This window comes from Cherax quadricarinatus, chromosome 73 (genome assembly GCF_038502225.1).
Source record: "Cherax quadricarinatus isolate ZL_2023a chromosome 73, ASM3850222v1, whole genome shotgun sequence".
Taxonomy (NCBI): domain Eukaryota; kingdom Metazoa; phylum Arthropoda; class Malacostraca; order Decapoda; family Parastacidae; genus Cherax; species Cherax quadricarinatus.
The window spans coordinates 17734984-17749759 of NC_091364.1; the positions used below are offsets into that span (position 1 = coordinate 17734984).

The following is a 14776-nucleotide window of genomic DNA, read 5'->3' on the forward strand; positions in this document are numbered from 1 at the left end:
GACACAGTCTTACCCCTCAACATCCGCCTCCTCCTCCTCCATTAGGCCTTCCCTCACAGACCTTACCTACCCATGGTGCCCGTTATGTTCCCTCACTGAATTCACATACACAACACTTTTCTTGATTCTGAAGGAAGAGGCGAAACGCAGAGTCTTCTGGCCCTTTCCAACACGAGCAGCAGATATTCACACACCAGCCTGTTGATAATAATCCTGGTAGGTGTTCTTGATTAGACGATATTGTGCCAAAAACACAGAGCAGGATGCCCACAGCCTCTCTCTGGCAGATATATAATATATATATATATATATATATATATATATATATATATATATATATATATATATATATATATATGTATAATATTACTGTTACTGTAAAAATTTATAATTTTGTACCAAAAGAATCTTAGAAAACTTACCTAATCTTATTATATAACAAGCGCAATTTATTTTAGCCTAATCCAACTAAATATATTTTAGATAAGTTTACAATAATTTAATACTAAACAAACACAATGAAATATATTTTTTTCGTTACGTTCAGAATGATTTTTGCGAAATTATTGCATACACATATTTTCGCTTTTCTTATTAGGCAAGATGGGCGTTGCTATTTAAGCCAAGATCGCAAGTTTTATATATTCGGCACGACATTATATATATATATATATATATATATATATATATATATATATATATATATATATATATATTTATATATATATATATATATATCTGTCTTGGCAGAGGGGTGCTTTACACTACAGTGTATAAAACTACAACATTAACACCCCTCCTTCAGGTGCAGACACTGTACTTCCCAACTCCAGGACTCAAGTTCGGCCTGCCCGGTTCCCCTGAATCACTTCATAAATGTTACTTTGCTCACACTCCACAGCACGTCAAGTATTAAAAACCATTTGTCTCCATTCACCCCTATAAAATACGCTCACACATGCTTGCTGGAAGTCCAATCCCCTCGCACACAAAACCTCCTTTACCCCCTCCTTCCAACCTTTCCTAGGCCGACTCCTACCCCGCCTTCCCTCCACTTTAGATTTATACACTTGAAGTCATTCTGTTTCGTTACATTCTATATGGCCGAACCGCCTCAACAACCCTTCCTCAGCCCTCTGGACAAGAGTTTTCACAATCCCGCACCTCCTCCTAACTTCCAAACTATGAATTCTCTGCATTATATTCACAGCGTATGTTGCCCTCAGATATGACATCTCTACTGCCTCCAGCCTTCTCCTCACTGCAACATTCATCACCCATGTTTCACGCTCGTATAAGAGCATTCGTAAAACTATGCTCTCATACATTCCCCTCTTTGCTTCCAAGGACAAAATTCTGTCTCCACAGACTCCTAAGTGCACCGCTCACTCTTATCCCCTCATCAATTCTATGATTCGCATCATCCTTCATAGACCAATCTGCTGACACGTCCACTCCTAAATATCTGAATGCATTCACCTCCTCCATACTCGCTCCCTCCAATCTGATATCCAATCTTTCATCACATAATCTTTTTGTTATCCTCATAACCTTACTCTTTCCTATATTCACATTTAAATTTCTTTTTACATACCCTACCAAATTCATCCACCAACCTCTGCAACTTCTCTTCAGAATCTCCTAAGAGCACCGTGTCATCAGCAAAAAGCAACTGTGACAACTCCCACTTTGTGTTTTGATTCTGTATCTTTTAACTCCACACCTCTTGCCAAGACCCTCGCATTCACTTCTCTTACAACCCCATTTATAAATATATTGAACAACCACGGTGACATCACACATCCTTATCTAAGGCCTACTTTTACTGGGAAATAGTCTCCATCTTTCCTACATCTTTCCTACCTGAGCCTCACTATCCTCGTCAAAAATCTTCACTGTTTTCAGTAACCTACCTCCTATACCATACACCTGCAACATCTGCCACATTGCCCTCCTATCCACCCTGTCATACGCCTTTTCCAAATCCATAAATGCCACAAAAGCCTCTTTAGCCTTATCTAAATACTGTTCACCTATATATTTCACTGTAAACACTTTTTCTACACACCCCCTACCTTTCCTAAAGCTTCCTTGTTCATCTGCTACCCTACTCTCCGTCTTATTCTTAATTCTTTCAATAATAATTCTACCATACACTTTACCAGGTATGCTCAACAGACTTATCCCCCTATAATTTTTACACACTTTTGTCCCCTTTGCTTTTATACAAAGGAACTATGCATGCTCTCTGCCAATCCCTACATACCTTACCCTCTTCCATACATTTATTAAATAATAGTACCAACCACTCCAAATCTATATCACCACCTTCTTTTAACATTTCTATCTTTATCTCATCAATCCCAGCTGCCTTACCACCTTTCATTCTACCCACTGCTTCACGAACTTCCCCCACACTCACATCTGGCTCTTCTTCACTCCTACAAGATGTTATTGCTCCTTGCCCTATACACGAAATCACAGCTTCCCTATCTTCATTAACATTTAACAATTCCTCAAAATATTCCCTCAATCATCCTGATACCTCTAACTCTCCATTTAATAAATCTCCTTTCCTGTTTTCAACTAACAAATTCATTTGTTCCTTAGGCTACCTCAACTTGTCAATCTCACTCCAAAATATTTTCTTATTATCAACAAAATTGGTTGATAACATCTCACCCACTCTCTCATTTGCTCTCTTTTTACATTGCTTCACCACTCTCTTAAGCTCTCTTTTTCTCTCCATATACTCACCCCTCTTTGCATCACTTCTAATTTGTAAAAACCTCTCATATGCTAACTTATTCTCCCTTACTACTCTCTCTACATCATCATTCCACCAATCGCTTTTCTTTCCTCCCGCGCCCACTTTCCTGTAACCTCAAACTTCTGCTTAACACTGAGCCGGGTCACCATATGGAGAAGACCCGGGCCGGAAGTACCGGCGAACCTCTAATGAATGAATGAATGAATGAATGAATGAATGCTTAACACTAACAATACATTTTTAAACCTACCCCATACATCTTCGACCCCATTGCCTATACTCTCACTAGCCCATCTATCGTCCAATAGTTGTTTATATCTTACCCTAACTGCCTCGTCTTTTAGTTTATAAACCTTCACCTCTCTCTTACTTGATGCTTCTGTTTTCCTTGTATCCCATCTACCTTTTACACTCTTTGTAGCTACAACTGAAAAGTGATATGATATATCTGTGGCCCCCTCTATAAACATGTAAATCCTGAAGTCTACTCAACAGTCTTTTATCTACCAATACATAGTCCAACAAACTACTGTCATTACGCCCTACATCATATCCTCTATACTTACTTATCCTCTTTTTTTAAAATGTGAATTAAATAGAAACCCCTTTCTCTACAAGTTAGGTGCTTCCAAGCGTTCCCAGTATTTGAGGTGTTTGAGGGAACTTACATGTGCAGTAATGGTTCTCTGTACACTCTCTAGATCTGCAGTTTCACCTGATTTAATGTACAGCAGTATTCCAGCTTGACATCTCTTGTTTCGAACGTTCTGATTATCCATCCTATCATTTTCTTTGCAGTTGTGATAGTGGGACTGTTGTAGTATACTCACTTCTAATTATCTCCTCCAGCTTTCCATAACGGAGTAGTTGGAATTTGTTTTCATTGAACATCATATTGTTTTCCGTTGCCCACTGGAAAACTTGGTTTATTTCTTCTTGGAGGTTAACAGTGTCCTCAATAGATGACAGTCTCATGCAGATTCTAGTATCGCTTGCAAAGGATGACACGGTTCTGTGTCTTATGTGTCTGTCTATGTCTGATATGAGGATGGGGGACAGTATGGGGCCGATTACTGTGCCTTGTGGAACAGTGCTTTTCAATATGGCAGCTTCCGATTTAACTCTGTTTACCACTTCTCTTTGTATTCGATTGGTTAGAAAGTTGAAGATCCATCTCCCCGCTTTGCCAGTTATTCATTTAGCACGCGATTTGTGCGCTATTTCACCATGATCGCACTTGTCGAAGGCTTTTGCAAAGTCTGAGTATTTTACATCTGCATTCTGTTTTCTTCCAGTGCATCCAAGACCATATTATAGTGATCCAGTAGTTGCGAGAGACCTGAGCAACCTGCTCTGAACTCGTGTTGCCCTGGATTTTGCAGTTTTTGGAAATCCAAGTGGTTTGCAATCGTGCTTCTTAGCACTCTTTCAAAGATTTTTGTGATGTGGATCGTTAGAACTACTGATCTTTAGTTCTTAGCTAATGCTTTGCTGCCACCTTTATGGAGTGGGGCTATATCAGTTGTTTTTAGTGACTGTGGAATTTATCCCATGCCTAATCTCCTCCTCCATAGTATACTTAGGGCACGCAAAGGGGGTTTCTGGCAGTTTTTAATGAACACAGAGTTCCACGAGTCTGGGCCTGGGGCTGAGTGCATGATCATGTTGTCAATGGCTTTCTCAAAGTCTGTTGTAGTAGTAATAATAATAATAATATATTTACTACAGGTACATGTACATGGTATACAGGCCTAGCTGATATCATAGACATACTGCTATATAGAAAGCCGCTTGTTATACAGAGAATTTAGGGGAAATTAGGTCAATTTTGTCCCAGGATGCGATACATATCAGTCGACTAACTCCCAGGTATCCATTTTACTGCTGGGTCAACATAAACAACCGGCGTGAAGAAACATGCCCAATGTTTCTACCCTCGTTGGGTAATGTCGGAAATTTGGCATACATTGATGGAGTTTTGAGGCTAATTCATGAAAAAACATTTCGATTGTCGATCTTTAGACTGACTAGTGGCTAGCTAAACACAGAGTCGTACTGGGATTTCAGTATCTTACTCATTTCTTTGTTGTCATCTGTGTAAGTCTCATCTTGTCTGAGCAAGGTGTGGTATTTGCCTTGTTTTTGGCAGGTTTTCTTATATTTTCGTTATGGTTATCATGTATTTCTTGATAATTTACTCTCTAATATCATTTCAGTTTGTAGCCAAAAATATTACTTGCTCCAGGTGAGGCTCGAACTCACAACCCCGGCATGGCCCAGACACTGTCGTATAAGTACCGTGCGCTAACCGATTGCGCCACTGGAGCACATCGAGGCTTGTTTTATAAGACTTACTTGTAGTAATGTTTAAGCAGAAATCTTCGTATGGTGTATCATGTTAGGGGACACTTCCCTCATATCACACATTCACCGAAATATATTTTGTTTACAATACGTTGAGTGTAAGAAAGCATTCTAAAAGGATGGCACATCTTACCCATTCAAATATGTTGGAATATGAAGACAGTGACATTTTACTCACAGAATGATATTAAAGTATTAGGAAAACATCTTACAGAACATTTTACACAGACTTCTGTACACATTCCAAATTACAAGTACAAATGACATAATAAAACATCAGTAAAAGAACATGAGGAAGTTGGAATTATACTCAGAGAGGTTAGGTTAGATAAGGTTTGTCAGGAAACAGGACAAGTGTTTCCTGACGCGGGTCTTCGATGATGACCCGCCTTTGGAGCTTTGGTCATCTGACCGAGGCCTTCTGCTGGCTTACCGGTCCACCCCTTTAAAAATAATGGTCATTTATAACCAACTGCAATTACTCAGAGAGGCTAAGAAACAAGAGTCACAGCTTACACAGAGTAGGAACATAAGGAAGGTTACCTCATTCTCACACAGGTTTAACAGACCTTAGGGAAAGTAAAGTCTAACTCAAACTTAAGTAGTTGAACATGGGGGAAGGGACATGTTATTCACGCTGTAGTGTTGGAACGTCAGGAAGGTGATAACTTATGCACATTTAGTAGACCACGATTGTGAGGGAAAAGTGGGTTATAAGTGGGATTAGGGTTGTTCAGGCAGCCAGGAACCATTAGCGAGTTACGTCGCACACTTTCCTCTTGCGGGCTGGGGCAAAACTCTAGTTCCTAGTGTCTGATACGCTTCAATTTCTACTCCTAGTAGTACTGACCTTACCTGGTGTAGGTTGAAGTTTGGAGAGTCACTTCACCTCCACTCTTCTCCTGATCAAGTAAGGTGATCTACCAGGAGTATTACTGTTCGTTGTTTTCTTTTGTTTCTTGGTTACCAGTAATGATTTTGGCATTTATACCACTCTTTTTTATTCTTAAATGTTATATTTGTATAACTATTGATAACCAATTTATTTTTTCTAATTACTAGCTCTGCTCCTAGTGTGGTCATCCAGGGTAGACGCCAGATAAGGGAGCAAGATACTTGGTAATTGGACTAATTGACATTGTCCGACTACTATCGGCCCTTATTTATCCTACTTGTGGTGCTCCAACCAAGTAGTTCAGGAGATTCCTAAACATCGGACTGGCACCATCCGCCCAGGATTACCTACACCGTCTCTTAAACATCAGAGATCCATCCAGGGGCTTACCTACTCCTGCAAAAACACAGCAGCAGAACCAACAGCCACTTTTATTATATTTAAATTTTAAGTAAAATCCACAAAACACAATATTATTATTCCTAGTCGTTTATTTATATATTTATTTTTCCATTAGTTTTTTTTTTTTTTTTTTTGCTCAGATGGATGGCATTCCACTGACAACGATGATGATCAAATCTTACCCATATACAAATAGTGAAACATTGGAATGGTGATAGAGTACTAAGACATAATGCAACATCAGGAATGTAACATCTTACTCAGAGAGAGAGAGAGAGAGAGAGAGAGAGAGAGAGAGAGAGAGAGAGAGAGCAGAACATACAGAAAGCGAACTCGTACTCGCCCAAGGTTGTAATATTTAACCACAGTATCACAAGAAGCCAAATCTCATTTCATCCCTGGCAACTAGCCCGAGTCTGGCTGGTGACACTTCTGTATAAGATCCTATTACTTATTATTATGAGCATAAATTATTAACTTGGTTATAGTGTTTTTCTTTTAAGTTGAAAACTAAAAGGATTATAGAATGGAACCTCTTCAAGCGGGGCTCCTTGGCGTGCTGAAGAGGCTCTTGGTCTGAGGAATTAGACCTGCTGGTCTCTTCCTCAGACCGAACCTAATTACCCCCGAATCCCCCCTTCCCTATCACATCCTCCCTTTTTCCTTTCCTCCTCCTCACCCCCCCCCCCGTCCCTCCCTTATTCCCTTCCTCTTTTTGGCCTTTGGGATTCTTCTCACAGGCCTACCCTTCCAATGTGTCTCAATTAACTTTCGACAGCCGTGAACTCCCGTCCTCTGTTTAGGTCGCAGGACATCGGTTACAAGTTCGAAAGGTGATCCCTACACCGCAACAGTGTAGAAATTGCTGGCGATTTGGTCACCCAGCAAAATATTGCAGATCTATAGCCGAATGCCCAGTTTGTGGTGCCGACGATCATTCTAATACATCTTGCAGTCGACCTCCCTCTTACCTTAATTGTCATGAGGCTCACCCTTCGTACTCTCACCGTTGCCAGGTCTACTTAAATGAGCGTGAAATCCGTTGCCTCAAAGAAGCAGACGGTCTCCCTTATGCTATGGCAGTTTCTCATCTCTGCCTCCAAGGGAGACTTCCCCGTGTTTCTTATTCTCGTGTTTCAAACGTCCCCCCACTTCTGGTGTCCCATCTTCTGCAGCCTCCTCTATTGTTACCCCTCCCATAATCACTCCCGTATCTAATTCTTTTGCTGTCCTGCGCTCAGACGTCCCTACTTCAACAGCTCAGTCTGTTCTGACATCTTCGAGTTCTCACTCACAAGCTCCGGTATCGACAAGTTCTCGTACGACCTTTAATGAAAGTGCCCTTCTTCTACGCAATGATATTCCGTACTGTCATCTATTTGTCCATACCTCGCTGCATTACACTGCAGCCTGTATCCATTTGAATAAGTGGTTTACGATATGTTCTTTATATCTCTCTCCTCGGGCATTTTCTATCCCAGATTTTGCCTTTCTTGTTTCATCCTTACCACCACCTCTTCTGTTACTTGGCAATTTTAATGCCCACCATTTCCTCTGGGGAGTCTCATTGTGACTCACGTGGCATTCAGTTGGAGGCTTTTCTCGCCTCTCACCTCCTCCATGTTTTAAATACGGGCACTCCCACCCATTTTGATCCTTGTACTCATACTTTCTCTTGCATCGATCTTCCTCCATTGCACTAGACTTCGCCTGGTCTGTTCTACCAGACTTACATGACAGCGATCATTTTCCAGTCATTCTTACTTCTTCATATTCACCACCTTTCCATAGCCCTCGCTGGCAATTTGATCTGGCAAATTGGGCCTTTACTAGCAACTCACTGCTTTTAGTGAGGTTCCTTCTTCATCCTCCATTGATGAGTTTCTACACCTCTTCTCGACGTCATTTTTAACCGCAGGTTCTCATTCTATACCCCAAACCTCATGCAGGCATTCTCAGAAGTGCGTGTCTTGGTAGTCTCCTGCTTGTGCTCGTGCAGTACGTTTGAAAAGCGCTGCATGGGGCAGGTACCGGTACAACAGAACCGATGAGAGACTTCTTGATTTTAAGCAGAAGCGTGCGGTCGCTCGCTGTGTCATCCATGACGCTAAACGCACTTGCTGGCAAGATTGTTTCCACCATCACCTCTGCTTCCTCTATGAGTGCAGTATCGAAAATGAGGAAATTGGGTGGTAAATACTCTCCTAACCCGGCTCCTGTTCTACGGGTCGCCGGTGTTATAGCAAACCCTCTTGACGTTGCCATTGAAATTGGCACTCATCTGGTCCCTATTTCCCGGGGGCTCCATCTATGCCTCTCGTTTCTTTCCTCAAAGTCTGCCAGAGAGTTAGTACCCTTTGTCTTTTCTTCTCTCAGAGAAGAACAGTATAATGTGCCTTTTATGCTTCGGGAACTGGAGGCAACACTCTCAGCTTGCCGATCATTGGCAGCTGGGCCTGACGACATTCATATTCGGATGTTACAACATTCACATCAGTCAGCCCTTACAGTCCTCTTACACCTCTTCAATCTTATTTGGTCACAAGGAGTTCTTCCCCAGCTGTGGAAATCTGCCATCATTCTCCTTTTCCGCAAGCCGGGTACTATGGGACATGATGCCTCCCACTATCGTCCCATTGCTCTTACTAGTGCAGTTTGCAAAGTGATGGAACGTCTGGTGAATCGACGTTTAATGTGTTATTTAGAGAGAGACAACAATCTCTCCACTAGTCAATATGGCTTTCGTAAGGGCCGATCTACCATAAACCCCTTGCTACGCTTGGATACGTATGTTCGTAATGCCTTTGCGAATAACCACTCAGTTATTGCCATATTTTTTGACCTTGAGAAGGCATATGAGACAACTTTGAGGTATAATATTTTGGCCCAAGCCCACTCCTTAGGCCTCCGAGGCAATCTACCATCCTTCCTTAAGAACTTTTTAACTGACACTCATTTCCGTGTTCGAGTCAATAATGTACTCTCCCCGGACTTCGTCCAAGCTGAAGGTGTCCCTCAGGGATGTATTCTGAGCACAACGCTTTTTCTCCTTGCTATAAATGATTTGGCCTCTGTTCTTCCATCCAATATTTGGTCATCACTCTATGTTGATGACTTCGCTCGCTATTGCTTGTGCAGGCGCTGACTGTCACCTCATTACAGTTTCTCTCCAGCATGCGGTCGACCGTGTTTCCAATTAGGCCACCACGCATGGGTTTAAATTTTCCAGTATCAAAACTCACCAAATTACGTTCACTAGACGCTCTGTCATCTCCGATCATCCTTTGTAACTCTATGGCTCCCGTATCCCTGAACGTGATAGTCAGGTTTCTAGGCCTTCTCTTTGACCGTAGGTTATCCTGGAAACCTCACATAATATCTCTGAAGGCAACTTGTCACAGCCAGCTGAACCTTCTTAAAACCCTTGCTCATCTTTCATGGGGAGCTGATCGTCGAACACTCCTTCGCCTACATTCAGCCCTCATTTTATCGAAACTCGATTACGGTGACCAAATCTATTCAGCGGCCTCTCCTGCTACTCTCTCTAGCCTTAACCCCCATCCATCACCAAGGATTACGTTTATGCCTTGGTGCTTTTCGCTCTTCCCCTGTTGAAAGCCTTTATGCAGAAGCAAATGTTCCATCCTTGTCGGATCGTCGTGATGCCCATTGCCTTCACTACTATGTGCGCTCTCACGATCTCCGCAATCCTTCCATTTATAGAATGGTCACCGATATTAGTAGACATTCTTTATTTGTTAACCGCCCCTGTTTGCTCCGTCCCTTCTCTCTTCACCTGCATTCGCTCTTGTCTTCCCTTCAGTTACGACCTTTATATGCTCATGTAGCATCTCACTTTTCCCTACCCCCCTGGGAAGTTCCAGCTGTTCGGGTCTGTTCTTTCTCACTCCCTTGCTCGAAAGCCCAACTACCTACGGTGGCCTCCCGCTCTCTTTTTCTTGACCACTTCCACTCTCATTTTCATGCCATCGCAGTGTACACAGATGGCTCTAAGTCTTCTGACGGCGTCGGATTCGCAGCAATGTTTCTGGACAGCGTCATGCGAGGGTATTTACTATCTTCGGCTAGCATTTTTACTGCTGAATTGAATGTCAATCTTGCAGCACTTATTCGTATCGCATCTATGTCTGTGTCATCATTTGTGGTTGTCTCAGACTTCCTTAGTGCTCTACAGGCTATACGGAAATTTGATACACCTCACCCCATAGTTCTCCGTATCCAACTTTGGCTACGCCGTATCTCTACCAAGCATAAAGAAATTGTTTTTTGTTGGGTCCCTGGCAATGTTGACGTACAGAGCAATGAACAGGCAGACACTGCTGCTCGGTCAGTAGTACATGACCTACCAATTTCATATAGAGGTGTTCCATTTCCGGACTATTTTGCTGCAATAACTACCCACCTTCACACCCGTTGGCAACAACTTTGGTCAACTCTACTCGGTAACAAACTTCATTCTATTAAACCGAGCATAGGTTACTGGCCGTCTTCTTGTCATCAGTGCCGAGGTTAGGAGACTACTCTCTCCTGCCTTCGCATTGGCCACACTCATCTTACTCACGGGTATCTCATGGAGAGGCACCCTGTACCTCTCTGTGAGCAGTGTCAAGTTTCAGTATCAATTAGTCACATTCTGTTAGACTGCCCTCTCTATCAACGAGCACGCAGAATTTACTTCCAACGTTGTCTCCGCTCTACTACTCACTCTCTTTACCTTCCCTTCTTGCTGATGGACCCTCCTTTAATCCTGACTCTCTCATTGACTTCTTGACAACGACTGATTTACTCCACAAACTCTGATGATACTTTTCGCGCACTCCTCAGCCCTTTCTACATTAATCTCTTGCTGCCCTCTACCCTTTCACCATCCACTGCCCCGCTGTTCTCTGTAACCTATTACTCATCCATCTCCCTTTTGCCACCTGATACCCTCGCTTCCTTCCTGCCTTGCAGCGCTGTATAGCCCTTGTGGTTTAGAGCTTCTTTGTGATTATAATAATATAGAATGGAAACTTATGAGTATTGCCATGAATGTTACTGTAGCGATATTAATCTATACTCATCACTGTTTAAACGTAAGTCAGTTATTAACTGTATAATAACAACCTAATGTACGTTACTGTACAAGTTTACTTTTTCACCACCAGCAAAGATGAATTATTCGGTTCTGCGACCTGTCGTGGATCGAACTCCTCTTATTTAACCAAACTCCGATGAAGCTAGCTAAATTCTCGTAGCTTTTGTCCACTAAGCCACCATGCTTAAAATGATGAGTGTCCAAAGACTGGACATGCCACTCATAACACTAGACATGCCACTCATAACACTAGACATGCCACTCATAACGCGAGTACATTCGAGCACGTTGATTGTTACCGGAACTAGTTTCATTCTCCAGTTTTGGATATCAGTCTCAGAAGCAGTGCACACATACATCCAAGAATGTGCTTGCATTAGGAGTGGCATGTCCAGTGCCTGGACACCTACCGTTTGAAGCATAGTGACTTGGTGGACTATCTTCCATGAGGCTGGTTAAATAAATCGTGTTCGATCCCCGGCCGGTCACAGCATGTTACTATAAAACCTCCTGTTTTGTGGATTCATTAATATAGTAAGTAACATTCTGTGATCGGCCGGGGAAAGAACACGAATTATTTAACCAGCCTCATGGAAGATAGTCCACCAAGTCACTATGCTTCAAACGGTAGGTGTCCAGGCACTGGACATGCCACTCCTAATGCAAGCACATTCTTGGATGATTTTATATTTGTACTGCTCCTGAAACTGATATCCAAAACTGGAGAATGAAATCTCGAATGTACTCGCGTTATGAGTGGCATGTCCAGTGTTTGGACACTTATCATTTTAAGCATGGTGGCTAAGTGGACAAAAGCTACGAGAATTTAGCTAGCTTCATCGGAGGTTAGTTAAATAAGAGGAGTTCGATCCACGACAGGTCGCAGAACCAAATAATTCATCTTTGCTAGTGCTGAAAAAGTAAATTTGTACAGTAACGCACATTAGGTTGTTTTTATACAGTTAATAACTGACTTACGTTTAAACAGTGATGAGTATAGAATAATATCTCTACAGTAACATTCTATAATTTTTACTTAGTATTAAAGTTCATGACATTACTCATAAGTTTCCATTCTATAATCCTTTTAGTTTTCAACTTAAAAGAAAAACACTATAACCAAGGTAATAATTTATGCTCATAATAATTAGTGATAGGATCTTATACAGAAGTGTCACCAGCCAGACTCAGGCTAGTTGCCAGGGATGAAATGAGGGTTGGCTTCTTGTGATACTGTGGTTAAATATTACAACCTTGGGCGAGTACGAGTTCGCTTTCTGTATGTTCTGCTCTCTCTCTCTCTCTCTCTCTCTCTCTCTCTCTCTCTCTCTCTCTCTCTCTCTCTCTCTCTCTCTCTCTCTCTCTCTCTCTCTCTCTCTCTCTCTCTCTCTCTCTCTCTCTCTCTCTCTCTCTCGCTCTCTCTCTCTCTCTGAGTAAGATGTTACATTCCTGATGTTGCATTATGCCTGTCTTAGTACTCTATCACCATTCCAATGTTTCACTATTTGTATATGGGTAAGATTTGATCATCATCGTGGTCTACTAAATGTGCACAAGTTATCACCTTCCTGACGTTCCAAAACCACAGCGTGAATAACATGTCCCTTCCCCCATGTTCAACTACTTAAGTTTGAGTTAGACTTTACTTTCCCTAAGGTCTGTTAAACCTGTGTGAGAATGAGGTAACCTTCCTTATGTTCCTACTCTATGTAAGCTGTGACTCTCTTGTTTCTTAGCCTCTCTGTGAGTAATTGCAGTTGGTTAAAAATGACCATTATTTTTAAAGGGGTGGACCGGTAAGCCAGCAGAAGGCCTCGGTCAGATGACCAAAGCTCCAAAGGCGGGTCATCTAAGACCCGCGTCAGGAAACACTTGTCCTGTTTCCTGACAAACCTTATCTAACCTAACCTCTCTGAGTATAATTCCAACTTCCTCATGTTCTTTTACTGATGTTTTATTATGTCATTTGTACTTGTAATTTGGAATGTGTACAAAAGTCTGTGTAAAATGTTCTGTAAGATGTTTTCCTAATACTTTAATATCATTCTGTGAGTAAGATGTCACCGTCTTCATATTCCAACATATTTGAATGGGTAAGATGTGCCATCCTTTTATAATGCTTTCTTACTCAACGTATTGTAAACAAAATGTATTTCGGTGAATGTGTGATATGAGGGAAGTGTCCCCTAACATGATACACCATACGAAGATTTCTGCTTAAACATTACTACAAGTAAGTCTTGTAAAACAAGCCTCGATGTGCTCCAGTGGCGCAATCGGTTAGCGCACGGTACTTATACGACAGTGTCTGGGCCATGCCGGGGTTGTGAGTTCGAGCCTCACCTGGAGCAAGTGATATTTTTGACTACAAACTGAAATGATATTAGAGAGTAAATTATCAAGAAATACATGATAACCATAACGAAAATATTCAAGAAAACCTGCCAAAAACAAGGCAAATACCACACCTTGCTCAGACAAGATGAGACTTACACAGATGACAACAAAGAAATGAGTTAGATACAGAAATCCCAATACGACTCTGTGTTTAGCTAAGAGTGAACACGATCAGTGTCCGGGGCCCAAGACTGTTCGACAGCCTCCCACCATTCATAAGGGGAATTACCAATAGGCCCCTGGCTGCCTTCAAGAGGGAGCTGGACAGATGCTTAAAGTTGGTGCCGGATCAGCGGGGCTGTGGTTCGTAAGTTGGACTACGTGCAGCCAGCAGTAACAATCTGGTTGATCAGGCTTTGATCCACCGGGAGGCCTGGTAGTGGATCGGGTAGCGGGGGATTGATCCCCGGAATACCCTACAGGTAGACTCCAGGTATTGTGAACATTAGCATATCAGGAAGTAAAATTGTCTGAACACAAGAGTATGTTAGGAAAAACCTTGCACAGATTAACGAATAAGAAAGAGGAATTGACTTTATGAAAGTCATCCAGTCAGGTAAAGAGTGAGTTGAAGACCTGGCTTATGTGATTTGTGTACTGTTTGGATGACATCATTTGAAGGCAGGTTACAGAGAATAATTTGCGCGAGATTTACGATCATGACACTGCCTTGGGTTTGCTCTGTCGGTTGAAGTCCTCTTCCACACACATTATCTTGATAGCAACGTTTTTTACGTAATAAAAGTTGGAATCTGCTCTAGATTTTAAGGCTGGGAAAATAAAAAAAGTCATCCTTCTTGGTGAGGTTTCAGTAGACTGAATTTGCGTGTTACTGTGTTTGTGAGTTAGA

The 14776-nt window shown here is 41.9% G+C and overlaps 2 non-coding genes across 2 annotated transcripts; one reads left to right on the plus strand and one right to left on the minus strand.

The window, feature by feature from the left end:
• Positions 1-5007: 5007 nt before the first annotated feature.
• TRNAI-UAU (transfer RNA isoleucine (anticodon UAU)) lies at positions 5008-5097 on the minus strand. The gene is given in 2 exon segments: positions 5008-5043; positions 5060-5097. It is a non-coding gene; the product is annotated as a tRNA-Ile (tRNA).
• An 8693-nt stretch (positions 5098-13790) lies between these two features.
• TRNAI-UAU (transfer RNA isoleucine (anticodon UAU)) lies at positions 13791-13880 on the plus strand. Its single transcript is given in 2 exon segments — positions 13791-13828; positions 13845-13880. It is a non-coding gene; the product is annotated as a tRNA-Ile (tRNA).
• Positions 13881-14776: the final 896 nt, after the last annotated feature.